This window comes from Anomaloglossus baeobatrachus, chromosome 1 (genome assembly GCF_048569485.1).
Source record: "Anomaloglossus baeobatrachus isolate aAnoBae1 chromosome 1, aAnoBae1.hap1, whole genome shotgun sequence".
NCBI classification, from domain to species: Eukaryota; Metazoa; Chordata; class Amphibia; order Anura; family Aromobatidae; genus Anomaloglossus; species Anomaloglossus baeobatrachus.
Window position 1 is genome coordinate 531,301,308 of NC_134353.1, and position 17,079 is coordinate 531,318,386.

At 45.5% G+C, this 17,079-nt stretch overlaps 1 pseudogene; it reads left to right on the forward strand.

The window, feature by feature from the left end:
- The first annotated feature begins 3,887 nt into the window (after nucleotides 1-3,887).
- On the forward strand, nucleotides 3,888-13,698 carry LOC142311543 (RNA-binding protein FXR1 pseudogene; annotated as a pseudogene).
- The last annotated feature ends 3,381 nt before the right edge of the window (nucleotides 13,699-17,079 follow it).

Sequence of the window (17,079 nt, forward strand, 5' to 3'; positions counted from 1 at the left end):
TCAGAAAACAGGAGCATGAAACCACACCGCCAGCAGAGCGTGTAGTGCTTCAAAGAAAAAAGTCACCGTCATTTCCCCAGTATCGTTATGATAACAGAGAGAAAATATTCCAAAAAAACTCAAATGACATCCCATCATGAAAGTAAGATAGAATCCACACATCCAGGAGTAGCTCATAACCTCAAACAGTGTAGGAGTTCATAGAAGTTCAGAAGCGTGGGAAAAAGACAGAACCCGCATGCGCAGGAAGCAAGTGCAGAAACCAGGGGGTGAACAAAGTTCAATACCGTGGGAAAAAAACACACGGCGCCTGCGCTAACAGAAGGACATAGAGCAAGTGTAACATTGAAACTAAGTGAATAGAGAAAATGGAGGTGGCCTGAGAGCCGATCAGTGCAAACACTTATATCAGACACACGGAGACATAAAACATTAGATGTGTCACCAACATCATGAAGTGAAATAGGAACATGAATTCCAATAGTATACATTGAATAAAACTACCGAAAAATAAGGGACGAGAACGGAAGGAATCCGTGAAAGTAGAGTGCAAAGGTGCAGTGATACATATTGAGCCATTAATATCACACCAATAAATTTATATTAATGCCGCTCCCGCAAAAAATGGGCAGACAAACGTAAAGAATAAATATGTGCAGGGTTGGCAATTAGAAGAACAAAGACACAAATGTCAATCGTGTTCGGACACGATATAAAATAGATATCAAAAATTAATATTTAAAAGCCACAGGGGATCGATAAGGTGTAAACCTGCTGACAAACAAGATGTATATAAATACAAGAATAAATATACATATTATCGCAAGAATATAATACAATAAAAAATGCACTGGGGTATGTAGAAAATATATATTAAAAATAAAAAATAAAAAAAAATATATAAAAAATATTAATATAATAAAATAAGAGACCTGTCATAAAAAGCATAGCTAAAAATATATATATATATATATTGTAAGGATGCAATGTGGTAGATGGCCGGTATGTGTCACAGAGGGGGAAATCCTCTGTGATCTGAACCTGGAATGTTTCTCTGGGACTTGTAGTTCCATGAGGATTGTTGTACACATTCAAGGCTGGGTTCATGGGATGGTCAGAAGTGATGGGCGGGACTGACCATCCACATACCTCCCATACGTAGGTGTGTCTCATGGGATTTAATGGAGCTGTCGTTTGTCACATGTTCTCTGTGTGCTGGTGGGAGCCATCTTGGTTGGAGCACATGTGCAGGAGATCCTATGCATACAGAGCTAGTGAGGGCTCTGAAATGTCAGGGAGCTGCAGAATCCACTGAGGCTGTGAGGAATTGGAACGTGTACAACGGCCAGGATGTTGAGCCCAGTGTGAGAGTCTCCCTGGACTGGATGGAGGCAGACTGACAGACTGCAAACCTACTGGCAGGTAACACCCCACAAAGGTGGACTTTACTGGCTGATGCCAGAGAATGAACTGTATGAACAATCAGCAGTTTAAACAGACAGTGAGACATTGTCCTGCGGGAAAGTGGCTGTGGCCCATTACACTGCGTGGTTTATGAGGATGTGAATAAATCACCGAGATTCTTTAAGTGACAAAGTGCTTGTGTGTGTCTTGATCCCGCTGCCAGACGTGTGCCCCAAGACGTTCAGGGCCCAGGTCGTCACATTATGGTGGAGAACGCGGGCATATGGCCTGGTTGCTAGGGGCAACACAGCCTGGTTGCTAGGGGCAACGCAGCCTGGTTGCTAAGGGCAACGGCCTAGGACATATTCTTGTGGATACGGACTGCTTGCTGTGGATCGGCGGGTCCACGAAAAAAAAAATAATTTTTGAAGCGGTTTGCGGTGGATCGGCGGGTCCACGAAAACTGACGGCGCACTCAAGCAGCTTGCGGTGGATCGGCGGGTCCACGAAGTTCCAGGAAAGCTGAGCGACCATGAGTGGAGCAGCAAGCCTGGACGTTATAGAGGAGCTGTACCAGTTCCTTGTGCATGGACAGCAGGAGCTGTCTGTGCGCAGAGATGTGGCAGCAGTGGACCAGTTTGTGAGTTCCCTTCTGGGGCCAGTACGGGCACAGGGTACCCAGGGAGATAAAGGGGAACGGTGTGAACTGGGATCTAAGGACACTGCAAGGAAGCCACAGAAAGCCCATAAAGGGGTGGTTGCCCATAAGGGGGTGGTTGCCCATAAGGGGGTGGAGTCCCATAAAGGGGTGGTTGCCCATAAGGGGGTGGAGTCCCATAAAGGGGTGGTTGCCCATAAGGGGATGGAGTCCCATAAAGGGGTGGATGCCCAAAAGGGGGAGGAGTCCCAGAAAGTGGTGGTACCCCAAAATGGTGCAGAGCATCCCAAATCCAAGGGTGAAGTGGCGCAGATGGACTGTAGCCAGGGACAACAGTGTTCATGCCACAAGTGTCCGGTTTGCGGTATAGACCACCCATCCGACGAGAAGCCACGTCTGTGTTCCGTGGAAGTGGATGGGGAATCTGTAACAGGGGTCGTAGACTCAAGGAGCTTGGTGACCCTGGTGAGGGCCACTTCTGATGTCAACTTGATTCCTGGAAGGAAGATCCACGTCGGCTGCACCCACAATAATGAGACAGAATACCTGGTATCCAGCGTGGTCATTAAGACAGCCAGGGACAGTGGTTCTCATGATGTTGGTGTAGTCTCAGATTTACTGCAGCCAATTATTATAGGTTGGGACTCTAAATTATTTGTGCACTTGTGGAAGCAGGGGGACGTATCCGGTTGCTTGTGTAAGAGCCAGAACAGCCCAAAGGAAACCCTACCACATTGGGAGGTGAAACGGGGTCCTTGTTGTGGAGTTGTGTGGTAAGGAGGAGATAGTACCTTCTAAAATTGACTGTCCTAAGTTAGGGGTGACCAAAGAAAATGGACGGACCCAACTTTGTGACATAAGGACTAAGGGAATAACCAATAGTGTGACCGTTAAAAACGGGGTAGCTCCAGAAAGGGAGGCAGATATCTGGTTAAATGGGGACATGATAGTCCAGGACGCCAGGGGGAGTGACGATGACTCCAGAATGGACACTGACTCTTATAAAAGGACAAGAGAGTGCAGTGAGGTACAGACAATTGAGAAGGGTAAAACCTCCTCCAGACGCCGGAGACGTAATAAGCGCCAAAAGCTCGTGCAAGGTATACCGTCTGAGGGTGCAGAGAAAGTAAAGTACCTGGTCGAGGAAAACACGTTGCCAGTAGCAACTGCTAAGGTAGAGTCAGACAGCGATGTCCTACACAAGAAAGAGGTATCAGAAACTGAACTGACACATTGTAACGACAGACATCAGCAGGGTGAAATGTCAAAAAATGAGCCAACCAAAGCAGTAATGGTGGTGTCTCCTATAGATTCCAAGCATGAAGCAGAAGGTCTGTCGGACGAGAGCACTGTAGGAGGTGAAATCCTAGAGGGTAATACAGGACAAGGAATCCTGGAGAAAGTTGGTGAAGTACAAATCCATAGAGGTCATGGTGAGCAGACCGGTAAATTACCCAGTGTTGGGGTGATGAAGGGTGAAAACAGGGCCAAAGGTCTAAGAGGAACAGAGTACCACGCTGAAGGGTGTGACACCCTTGCAGAAAAAAAGAGGACTGAAGGTGACACTGCAGAGACCCGCAAGGAAGTTGAAGGTAACGCAGTGAAGACCCAAGAGACAGCTGGTGCTGCAAAAGTGAAAAGAGTCTCTGATGAGGTGAAGTCTGGACCAGAGGTCTTATCAGGAACTGATAGCCTGAGTGACCTGCCTGGTAAGACCAAGATGGAAGACATAGAGATGGTCTTGGTTAAGAACAATAGCAAACCCAAAGGCTCTGAGGCTGGAGCTGAACCGGAAGAGTGTGTAACTCAAGAAGTGGAGCCGTGCATGAGAGAAAAAGATAGATGCAAGAGACCAAAGGAATGGTCTAATTTCCTTGAAGGTCAAGAAACCTGTCCATTCTTTAAGTGCATGGTAGATGTGCCCGAAGACCTAAGAAAAGCCTGTGCCCATAAGTCGATGCATGAGACGTTTAAGAAGGCTGTAGGGGCCTGTGAAGTGTACTTTGCCCCAGAGACTTGTCAGTTGGTGGTGTGCTCTGCCAGTAATGTCACAAAGAAGCGAGTGGCTATCCTGAGTGACATGCACCTGCAGTGTCTTCGCACGAAATGGCTCATCTCGGCACAGATGGAAGAAGACACCGGGCGCTTGGAGTGTATGAAGCAGCTCACTGCAGAATTTCAGGAAGTTGTCGTGGTGAAGAAATCATTAATTGGGCTCGCATTAAGAGCGCTGAAAAGTAACATTCAGCAAGCCAGGAAGGTTCCAGGTGTTACAGCGATTGAATTAGAAGAGCACAGTGGAACATTCCAAATCTATGGGAAAACTGAAGAAGCAGTGAAAACAGCTCGAAGGCTGTTGGACTTTGTGGAAGAGGTCACACAAGTGCCCAGAGAACTTGTCAAGAAACTGATTGGCAGAAATGGAAGAGTCATGCAGGAGATGGTTGATACATCCGGTGTGACGAGAGTAAGACTTAAGGTTTATCATAAGGCCAAGTTACCCTGTGAAGTTGGTATGGTTCCATGTGTCATGGCGGGAACAAAGGAGTGTGTTGAAAACGTACGAGTTCTCCTAGAATACCGCCTGGGATACCTGGAAGAACTAAAGCAAATGGATCTTGAAAGACAGAAGATTGCAGAGACACTTTGTCAAGTGAGTTTGAGGTCACGACCGCTTTCGGGCCAGGGCCCAGAGAAGAAGTGTGGTCCACCTGATGAACGTGTTGCCTTCACTGGCAAGGGAAGTAGGTCCTGTAGGGAAAGGAGCCTAGGTCATAGAAGACCTACGTATAAATCAGGCTATGACACAGACTCTGAAGGGTCCAAGCCCTCTAAAACAAAATCTAAAAGAAAAGATGGAAGGAGTGACTGTTCCATAGCCAAAAGTGGTGGTGGGAAAAGGCGGAGATGGAAAGGTGACCTAAGACGTAATGAGAGAAGAGGCCATAGTAGATTGGGAAACAGAGAGTGTGCAGGGTCTAGTTGTGGGAGATCTCCTGTCGGCTCGGTTGTGAGGTACCTGGACAAGAGCCCCTCTAGTGGACTGGTTAGCGCAGAGTCAGGCCGCACGGTAGTTTTGACTGATGGGGTGTCTCACTACCACACTGACCGTTGGAGACAGTTATGGAACGATATGTCGGACCGGCGGACGTGTCTGAAAAGAGGGTTCACTGAGGAGGGTTTGGTGACAGTGGCGGATGGTCGGTCAGGAGCAGAAACTCCAAGTTTTCGTAGAGGGCCCATTCGACTGGTAGGGTATGGTTTCCCTAATGCCCTGTCTCAGGGTCACTGTAGGTTGTCGAGTGTTCCACCCTACAAGTTGGAACAGAGGGGGGGGATATGTAAGGATGCAATGTGGTAGATGGCCGGTATGTGTCACAGAGGGGGAAATCCTCTGTGATCTGAACCTGGAATGTTTCTCTGGGACTTGTAGTTCCATGAGGATTGTTGTACACATTCAGGGCTGGGTTCATGGGATGGTCAGAAGTGATGGGCGGGACTGACCATCCACATACCTCCCATACGTAGGTGTGTCTCATGGGATTTAATGGAGCTGTCGTTTGTCACATGTTCTCTGTGTACTGGTGGGAGCCATCTTGGTTGGAGCACATGTGCAGGAGATCCTATGCATACAGAGCTAGTGAGGGCTCTGAAATGTCAGGGAGCTGCAGAATCCACTGAGGCTGTGAGGAATTGGAACGTGTACAACGGCCAGGATGTTGAGCCCAGTGTGAGAGTCTCCCTGGACTGGATGGAGGCAGACTGACAGACTGCAAACCTACTGGCAGGTAACACCCCACAAAGGTGGACTTTACTGGCTGATGCCAGAGAATGAACTGTATGAACAATCAGCAGTTTAAACAGACAGTGAGACATTGTCCTGCGGGAAAGTGGCTGTGGCCCATTACACTGCGTGGTTTATGAGGATGTGAATAAATCACCGAGATTCTTTAAGTGACAAAGTGCTTGTGTGTGTCTTGATCCCGCTGCCAGACGTGTGCCCCAAGACGTTCAGGGCCCAGGTCGTCACATTATGCATATATATATGCATTTTTTTTATATATTTTCATATATCACTTCATGATGTTGGTGACACATGTAATGTTTTATTTCTCCGTGTCAGATATAAGTGTTTGCACTGATCGGCTCTCGGGCCACCTCCATTTTCTCTATTCACTTAGTTTCAATGTTACACTTGCTCTGTGTCCTTCTGTTAGCGCAGGCGCCGTGTGTTTTTTTTTCCCCACGGTATTGAACTTTGTTTACTCCCTGGTTTCTGCACTTGCTTCCCGCGCATGCGGGTTCTGTCTTTTTCCCACGCTTCTGAACTTCTATGAACACCTACACTAAGTTTGAGGTTATGAGCTACTCCTGGATGTGTGGATTCTATCTTACTTTCACGATGGGATGTCATTTGAGTTTTTTTGGAATATTTTCTCTCTGTTATCATACCGATACTGGGGAAATGATGGTGTCTTTTTTCTTTGAAGCACTACACGCTCTGCTGGCGGTGTGGTTTCATGCTCCTATTTCCCTGTTTTCTGATCCTATTTCGTCTCCAGCGCTGACACCTCTAGGTGAGTTCTAGGCTCATCTCACGTTGTTCTGTTGTAGATTGACACTATCTGTGGATATATATATATATATATTTTTTGTTTTTTCAGAGTCTCATTATGTATTTTTGTTTTATGTTTTTCTTACTTCACGAATTTCAACGTATGACCATTTATGAAATAATGTCAGGGATTTCGTATCCCTTTCCTGCCCGTTTTTTTTCTAACAGAGGCGGTCCTTTGACGTCAGCAAATGTATATATGTGTTGTCCATTCCTGTTGCAATAGATTTGATGTTATCTTATGCCTGACGGTCCTGAGGAAGGGAGCTGAGCCTCCAGAAACGCGTAGACCTGTGCTAAATAAAGATTAATCGGACTACTTGAACCAGTGATCATTTGGCGCGGCTTATGAAAACCCTTTTTCTACCACTGTTTTCTGTTATCTGCCACTCGGGTTGCTGCTGCCGTGATCCAATTCATCCATGCATTTATAGTAGTTGTGACTTTCACAACTACATCTGGTGAGTATTATTGCTCCCTGTCCTCCTCCCCATACATTATTGGGGTAAGACCCTATTGCGCTTGTTTTTCCATAGCTCTTCCTTTATTGACTCTTGTCACATGAAACTCAAGATTGGTGTTAATAGGAGGCGGTGGTAATGGTGTCGGCTCCAGAGATGCATCAAATTTCTGTGAAAAACATTATGTATGTTAAGTGCTGGGTGTAGCTCACGCTGAAAGGTCACAGTGTTAATAATGGTGATCACTTTCTATGGACAAATAACCTATGAAACCTTCAACTTGATATTCTTAGTGGCCAACCATATGTAAGCATTCCCACACAGGTCCGGACTTGACAAATTTCTTTTCTCAGCCATGCGTTAATATCAATCCCCCATAACCCTCAGGTTGTTCAGAACTCCATGCCATATTGGAGAGGGTGATGATTGTTTTTTGTTTTTTATAATTTATTTAGCTTGACAACGATTGATTGTACAACAGGAAATCACATTTCAAGAAAAGATTACTTACAAATTGCAAATCATCACAGAAAAAGTCACATAATTAAAAGGGGGAGTAGTGGGGGTGTATGAGAAGAGGGTGGAAGAAGCGTTGATTCACCCAGAAGTCAGCAGGGCGACACTTTCCCCGAATTATCTTCGTGCCCCCTTATACTCGTCTGTCTGCTCAAAGTCCATCCAGTAATACTATGTGGCCCAGAACTTTTCATAGGTGTCATGGATCGAAGAAGTCAAGTCCTTCATGTGCATAAGGTCATTGACACTTGAGATCCATAGAGCTACAGTTGGACAGGTGACACTCCTCCAGTTTAGGGGGACACATGAACGAGCCGCCATAATCAAAAATCTCAAGAGAGAGTATTTGTACTTGAACCCATTCATCCTGTAAACCCTGTCACTGTGCGGAGAATTTGACATACCCTGGTGCAGAAGGGTTGTAACACGCTACAGTCCCAGAAAATATGTAGGAAAGTGCCTTCTGCCCTGCTGCACCGCCAACATACTGGGTCCACTGAGGGAAACATAGTGTGCAAACAAAAGGGGACTCTATACCAGCATGTGAGGATTTTGTAATTGGCCTCTTGCAGTCTCGAGCTAATAGACGTTTTATAAGCCAAACTACATACAGTCATATGAAAAAGTTTTGGCACCCCTATTGATGTTAACCTTTTTTTCTTTATAACAATTTGGGTTTTTGCAACAGCTATTTCAGTTTCATATATGTAATACTTGATGGACTCAGTAATATTTCTGGATTGAAATGAGGTTTATTGTACTAAAACAAAATGTGCAATCTGCATTTAAACAAAATTTGACTTGTGCAAAAGTATGGGCACCCTTATCAATTTTTTTATTTGAACACTCCTAACTACTTTTTACTGACTTACTAAAGCACTAAATTGGTTTTGTAACCTCATTGAGCTTTGAACTTCATAGGCAGGTGTATCCAATCATGAGAAAAGGTATTAAAGGTGGCCACTTGCAACTTGTTCTCCTATTTGAATCTCCTATGAAGAGTGGCATCATGGGCTCCTCAAAACAACTCTCAAATGATCTGAAAACAAAGATTATTCAGCATAATTGTTCAGGGGAAGGATACAAAAAGTTGTCTCAGAGATTCAAACTGTCAGTTTCCACTGCGAGGAACATAGTAAGGAAATGGAATAACACAGGTACAGTTCTTGTTAAGCCCAGAAGTGGCAGGCCAAGAAAAATATCAGAAATGCAGAGAAGAAGAATGGTGAGAACAGTCAAGGACAATCCACAGACTAGACTACCTCCAAAGACCTGCAGCATCATCTTGCTGCAGATGGTGTCAATGTGCATCGGTCAACAATACAGCGCACTTTGCACAAGGAGAAGCTGTATGGTAGAGTGATGCGAAAGAAGCCGTTTCTGCAAGCACGCCACAAACAGAGTCTCCTGAGGTATGCAAAAGCACATTTGGACAAGCCAGTTACATTTTGGAAGAAGGTCCTGTGGACTGATGAAACAAAGATTGAGTTGTTTGGTCATACAAAAAGGCGTTATGCCTGGAGGCAAAAAAACACGTCATTCCAAGAAAAGCACTTGCTACCCACAGTAAAATTTGGTGGAGGTTCCATCATGCTTTAGGGCTGTATGGCCAATGCTGGCAAAGGATTCAACTCAGTATCAGTAGATTCTTGACAATAATGTGCAAGAATCAGTGACGAAGTTGAAGTTACGCAGGGGATGGATATTTCAGCAAGACAATGATCCAAAACACCACTCCAAATCTACTCAGGCATTCATGCAGAGGAACAATTACAATGTTCTGGAATGGCCATCCCAGTCCCCAGACCTGAATATTATTGAACATCTGTGGGATGATTTGAAGCGGGCTGTCCATGCTCGGCGACCATCAAACTTAACTGAACTGGAATTGTTTTGTAAACAGGCATGGTCAAATATACCTTCCTCCAGGATCCAGGAACTCATTAAAAGCTACAGGAAGTGACTAGAGGCTGTTATTTTTGCAAAAGGAGGATCTACAAAATATTAATGTCACTTTTATGTTGAGGTGCCCATACTTTTGCACCTGTCAAATTTTGTTTAAATGTGGATTGCACATTTTCTGTTAGTACAATAAACCTCGTTTCAATCTAGAAATATTACTGAGTCCATCAGTTATTAGATATATGAAACTGAAATAGCTGTTGCAAAAACCCAATTTGTTATAAAGAAAAAAGGTTAACATTAATAGGGGTGCCCAAACCTTTCCATATGACTGTAGCCTAGTGTAGCACCCCTGAATACATCAGGGTGCTACAGGGAACTGCATCCTTACCCAGGGTGCAGGGCCTACTCCCCCATGGTTCCAGGTACCCAGGAAGCTAGTGTCACTCCCATCTGCACAACAAAACCCAATCACCTCACATCAGTCACTGCCAGACACACCAGGGGGGTTGGACTAGCTGGAAAATGGGCCAGCCACTTGGGAACTGGGCAAACTGAAAGGGGAGAGGGAGAAGTGAGCTCCAGAGAGTGAGGAGCTGGGAGAGTTAGCTCCTGGGGAGCTAAGAAAAACTGATTGAGTCGCAAGCAGTGATCCGGGTCCAGAGGAGTTGGGACCAGTTGCTGGGACGTTGGACAGGGGTGCGACGGACGTAGTCTTGGAGGGACTGTCGGCACTAGAAGAGCCCAACATAACTGAACGGTACCGAGCACGACGGGGTACCGGTACCGATTCAACGTCCTGACAATTCACCTGAGAGAGAGAGGATCTTCAAGGACTTCCCTAAACGCTCAGAGACTGAGGGCAACAACACAACGAAGGAGCAGGGTTTTTCCAAACACAGAAACACACTGAGGTCCCAAGTGCCAGCCCTTAGGAGCACGGCTACACTACACATAGTGAGCAGTGCCCCCAACAGCTTTAAGCCACGGGGACCATCAACAGATAACAAATTGTGCACGGAGGCAGGCTCCGAATCACTAAGTGACACTGGTGGGACCGGGTACTTGGACGGGCTCCCGGCAGCTGTACTCAGAGACTTTGGTTTACCTACAGTGTGTGTGTCTCCTTTCTCCACCTCATCCGACACCACAACTACCTGCAGTGAGTACTCTGATCCCTGCCCCCTGTTCTCCCAAATGTACCAACCCCCTGAGCCCGCGGTCTTCCATACCTGTGGAGTGACTGACACCTTGCTGCTTCACACCATCTGCCCCGGTCCTCCCTCCAGTAGCGGTGGTACTCCCATTACCGCAACCCGCAGGTGGAGTCGCAAACTTTACCCCTGTAAATAACCCATTTTACGGATCAGAGTGTCCGCCAAGCCTGGTCCGGACCCCTCGAGCCATGACGATCCCGGATCCGAGCAGCCCGATTAACACCGGGGCGGCACACTAGTATATTGCTCTGAGGAGAAACTTATACCTAAGTCACTTTCCCATTGCAGGATGAAGGGTGCGGGTAGCTGGTCTGGAGGTGAGATTAACAAAGCGTAGGACATAGAAAGTGTATGCCGCCTAGGTCCCGATGCCAGACACGTAGATTCAAAAAGGGTCCTATTCGACAAGAACTGCGTCCTAGGGTGGAGAGTGTTTAGAAAATGTTTCAGCTGGGTGTACTTCCAACTCCCTAGTGGGATTGGATCTGTAGCAGTGTTCAGATCGGCAAATTAAGGCCAGTCCGTGTCTCCATCCCAGCCAGTCACTCTGTCAAAACCCGCCCTACTCCATGCCCTAAAAACGGGGTCAGTAGAGATCGGGCTAAAACCCGGGTGGCTAATAAATGGAGTAAGGTTAGAAAGCGGAGGAATCGCCACCCCACACACTAAAGGATCCAGACAAATTTTTAGTGTGTGCCCAATCATAGGATGTGTTTTCAGAGTATTAGCGGTGGCCGAAGCGGCCCAAGGGAGGGTGCACAAATTTGAAAAACTGTGTTCTATCTGGACCCAGGTCTTTTTGCATTTGTTTCTACAGCAGTCAACAATCCATGACAAGTCGCATGCAATGTGGTAAAGCTTAAAGAAGTTGTCCAGTTACCAAAACTGATTTTTTTTTTCTCTCATAAATCTTGCTAATATGTGCCTCTCCACACATCTATTATGTTATTTCAGCAATATTACCTTTTATCGTGCTCTAGCAGCACATCCTCATTTCTGGCTCCAGCTCTGATGGGGTTAATCTCTCTCCTGACTTCCTGGGTTCAGTTCCTACAACTCCCATAATTCTTAGGACTGTATCTAACACACCCACTCAGCTCTCCACCCAAAGACTCCTCCCTGCCGTCTTCCCTGTGTGGAAGCACTGAGAGAAATCACAACAGAGACAGCAGAAGCTCCCAGCACAACCAGGGGAAGAAAGCGTCTATCTTCTGCTTGTTCTCATACAGTTTATAGTGTGTGCGTGCGTGCGTAAATTATGATTAGCTGCTTTCACACATCACTTTTTTGGCATCATGCACAATCCGGTGTAAAAACTGATGCAATGGATCAGGCGAAAAAACGGATTAGTTGCATCAGTTTTTTCCATCAGTTCCTTCAGTTTTTGGACGGATCCGTTGTGCTACTGAGCATGCTCAGTAGAAAAAAACAGAATCAGTCGCTGTAATGCATTGTATGGTGCATTACGACGGATCCGGCGCCCATAGGCTTTCATTGTACATGACGCCGGATCCGGCGTGGTCCGTTTTGTTGCTACTGCCAAAAAAACATTGCATGCTGCGCCCGTTCCGGCAGCTGGACACATAAATTTCGCCGGATCTGTGCACGACGAATGCAACACAAGGGCATCAGGCACAATCCGGCGCTAATACGATTCAATGAGGAAAAAAAAACGGATCCGGCTTTATACGTTTTTCGCCGGATTGTGCCTGATGGCAAAAAACTGCTACTGGCTGCTAACCTCCTCTGCTTGGTGTTACTTTCACTGGCAATGGAAAATCCAGGGAAGACCTTTTTTTTTTTTTTTTAAAGTTTTTTTGCCTAAAAACTAAAAAAAAATGACGTGGGCTTCGCCATATTTTTTATATGCTTGCCAGGTACAGCAAGCAGGTACTGACCGCCCCCAACCCCCAGCTGCCTATTTGTATTTTACCCGGCTGGGAACCAAAAATATAGGGAAGACCTTTTTTGAAATGAAATTGCTGATTCAACATGGGCCAGGTATTCGGCTGCATGGTTAGAATGGCAATTTTTTTGTGCTTTTCTAAAAGTGGATTGTTTTCAGAGTTATGTGGGTTTAGCGCATGATGTTTTGAAATTTTTGATGAGAAAAAATTTAGCTGTATGGTCAGTTTCTAATATTTTTTTAAGGTCTGTCCTTTTTCTTGAGATTGCATGGTCTGTTGTCATTCAAAATGTTTTTTTTTTCCCAGTTCAATAGGCATTGAAAGGTCATAAGAAAAGGATGTGGAAGCCAGATAATCGTAGACCTATTTCTCTTAAGTTGTTGGTCTCATTTAGGAATGTGTTGCCATATATTTGCTTTAATGATTTTGAGTCAATGGTGTTTAGGGTGGCTTTTGTTTTGGCATATTTTGGAGATTTTAGTATTAGTGAGTTAGTTTCCGTTAGTAGGAGTAGGTTGTCAGGATTAATGTTTTTAGATGTTTTGGTTACTGATAAATTGTTGAGGATTTTTATCAGTAGGTCAAAATCAGATCAGGAGGGTCTAGGATCAAACATTAGGTTATTTCGGATAAGGAATTCAGTTATTTGCCCTGTCTCCAATGTTAACAATTGGCTTCAAATTAGACCTCCATTTGATTGGGGGTTTCTTATCCATATGGATGGGAGTCCAGTGACAGTTTTTCAGTTTAATTCAGTTTTTAAAAAATGCTTGGTTAAACTGAATTTAGAGCATCTTAGATTGTCTTCCCATTTTTTTCATATTGGGGCAGCTACAGAAGCAGCCAGAAGGGGTTTACCGGCTAGTAAAATTATGGGGATTGGGAGATGGGAATCAGAGCATTATAAAATCTATGTTCGTCCAAGGTTGTTGGTATAAATTTTCCTTTATTTCTTTTTGTTTCAGGTCCCATTGTCATATGGGTAGTGGGACACTCTTACATATTTTGGGCCAAGTGAAGAGCGTCAGGAAGGTGTGAAATTAGCTGTTAATATGGATCATTTTAACATTTTGTGGTAGTGTTAGGGATATGAGATGGGACGGACTGATGAAGGAGATAAGCTGTTTAAAAACATTGTGGCCTTCTCCGAATTTGATCATTTTGCATTTGGGTGGGACTGATATTGGGAAAGTAAAGCTCTTGATTTAATTGCTGCCATGCAAATAGATCTTTCAATCATTAGGTCCTGGTTTCCTGATGCGGGTTTGATCTTTTCCGAAGTCGTTCACTCTTTACAGTAGAATTGTGACAGGCTGAGGTTCCAGGAGCGAATTTAAAAAAGGATAAACGACGCTATGGAAAGATTTTTCCCAATTATAAATGGGTTAACTTACAAGTATTTTGATCTGGAAGGATTTGTGAGCGGCATTTATAGGGACGATTTAGTCAATCTGTCAGACGTGGGATTGGACATCTTCAATTTGGGGCTCCAAAATTGTGTTGAGAAATGGCTGTGATATTTGTTAGTGGGGGTGGGCCAAGGCCTGTTGGTCCTTGGCGTGTGGGTAAAGTCACCAGTTTTACTGGCGGACTGGTATCTATGGAATGTAATGGAGAAATTTAAATTAAAAAAATATTGATTATATTGAATAATTTATGTAACCCTTAATAAATGTCATGGCTATTTAATGCCATTTATTTTATTCAAGTGTGGTGTCTTTTATTTCATAGGTAGGCCTTGTGTTGGCATGTACAGAGCACGGTATCTTGTATGCCGTAGCGACCGCATGATAACACAGGCTTCACTATTCAGTTGTATTTTTGGTGGTCATTTTGTCTGTGTGAGGAAAGGGTTAACAAAATTCTAGTCAGTAGCTCTGTGGTGTTCTGGTCCTGACTGGTTTATTCCGGTTTTTGCACTCCCATTTTTTCTGCCAGCTGATTGGATCAGCTGGTAAAAAATGCGAGAAGTTTAAGTATAAAAGTAGCGGCTTTCCATCAGCTGGCTGTCAGAATATTTGAAGAGCAAGAAGAACACCTACCCTCTCTCCCTGGAGAAAGACTGCTTCAAGAACTGCTTTCGTCGTGAGGTTTGTTAGAGGGAAAGTCGCCAGTTTTACTGGTGGACTGGTTTGTTATGGACTTCTCTTATTAAAATATTGGGTAAAGTTACCAGTTTTACTGGCGGACTGCTTTTTATGGAATGTTATGGAGGAATTATTCTTACCGTTAATTCGGTTTCTAGGAACCTTCCACGACAGCATAGGAGGTTGCCTCTCCATGCTCTAAAAGGGACAGGAAGTACAAGATAGGTTAAAAGGACCCACCCACCTCTCATTAGCCAGTGTCTTACAAAGATCCAGAGCACATGAGAAGTATTAAAACACATTCCAGGAATATTGAGGAACAGGGAGGGAATGAAGTGCTGTTGTGGAAGGTTCCTAGAAACCGAATTAACGGTAAAAATAATTTGTATTTCTCTAGTCCCTTTCACAACAGGATAGAAGAAATACCAACGAATTGATACCTAGAGGGGACCACAGCCTGCAGAACTTTCCTGCCAAAAGCCAAATCCCTGTTGGAATTCAGGTCCAGACGATAATGCTTCGTGAAAGTATGTAGCGAAGACCATGTAGCTGTCTTGCAGATCTGCTCGGGAGAAGCCCTTGCCCATTGAGCCCAGGAGACAGAGGTAGATCTGGTGGAATGCGCAGTAAATCCAGTTGGTGGTGACAGATGCTGGTTGAGGGTTAAGGTAGGCTTCTTTAATGGCTCACATGATCCAGTTAGCTATAGTGCTTTTAGCCACCTTTTTGCCCTTATTCCGACCGAAGGGTTGGATGAAGAGGTTATGATCAATACACCAAGGCACCATCAGTTTAGATAGTGTAACACCATCCTGCGAACATCCAGAGAATGGAAGACTTCCTCCCCTGGAGTTTGAGGAAGGAAGGAAGGAAGAACGATGGATTGGGAGCGATGGAAATCCAAAACTACCTTGGGAAGGAAGAAAGGGTCCAGTCGAAAGACAATGCTGTCATCTCTGATGGTCAAATATGGTTCCCGGATGGATAATGCTGGAAGCTCCCCAACTCTCCAAGCAGAAGTAATTGCAAAATGAAATGCAGCCTTGTGAGAAAGAGAGAGTATACTACAGGATGACAGAGGTTCATAAGGAGCCCGAGAAAGTCCAGTAAGGACCACATTAAAGTCCCAGGAAGGTGCGAGAACCCTCTGTCGAGGACAAATCCTGCTAGCAGACACCATAAAGTGAGAATCCAGCGATGACTTGCCAGATCCGTATTGAGGACAGAACTGAGGGCTGAAACTTGCACCTTCAATGTGCTGGGTTTAAGGCCCAAGTCCAATCCATTCTGGAGGAAGTCTAGAATTTGCGCTATGTTAGGAAGGAGTAAGTCAGAAGGATGAGCACCACACCAGGAGGAGACTCTTATCCAGATTTATTGTAAATACTGTTAGTAACAGGTTTACGTTTTCTTGCAGAGTAGCCACGACCTTATCAGAAAGGCCCTGGGCCCTTAGCACCTGGGCCTCAGAAGCCAAGCAGCCAACTTGAGCTTGTGAGGATCCGGGTGGAATAGCGGACCCTGGGATAGCAAGCTAGGGTCTGGACTCAGGAGGATCGGGCCATCAACTTTGAGAGCCATGATCAAGCCGTACCAACTCTTCTTCAGCCAGAGAGGAGCTACTAGGATACTTGGGACTCCATCCTCCCTGATCTTTCGCAGGGCTCTTGACAGAAGAGGGATAGGTGGGACGGCATAAGCGAGACGAAAGGACCAGATGTGGCAGAAGGCGTCCACCTCCACCACGTTGTCCCATGGATTCAGGGAGAAAAATGTTGCGACCTTTCTATTTCCCTCTGACGCAAACAGGTCGATCTCCGGAATACCCAACCTTGCCACCAGAGAGCAGAACTCTGCTTGATCCAGGCTCCACTCCCTTGTGTGAACATACTGACGACTTAGAATGTCTGTCTGAAGGTTCAAGGACCCCTTTAGGTGGACCGCAGAGAGGGACAGCAGGAACTTCTCTGCCCAGAGGAAAATCCGGGACAATAACCTCAGGGCGCCGGATCTTGTACTGCCCTGATGGTGGAGATGCGCCGCCGTGGTGACATTGTCCGAATAGACCAAAACGTCAGAGACCTTGAGATCTTGAGCTGACAGGAGGGCTTCCCAGACCGCCCTCAGTTCCCGGTAGTTGGAGGACTGGAAGTTGACGTAATGACTCCAGACTCTTTGAAATGGGGTGTTGGCAACCATAGCCCCTCACCCCCGCTGGCTGGCATCTGTTGTCAGAGTAAAGAGAGGCGTCTGTGTCCATGCAACCCCAACTAGCAGGTTGCTGGGCTTCTACCACCAGAGAAGAGACGAGG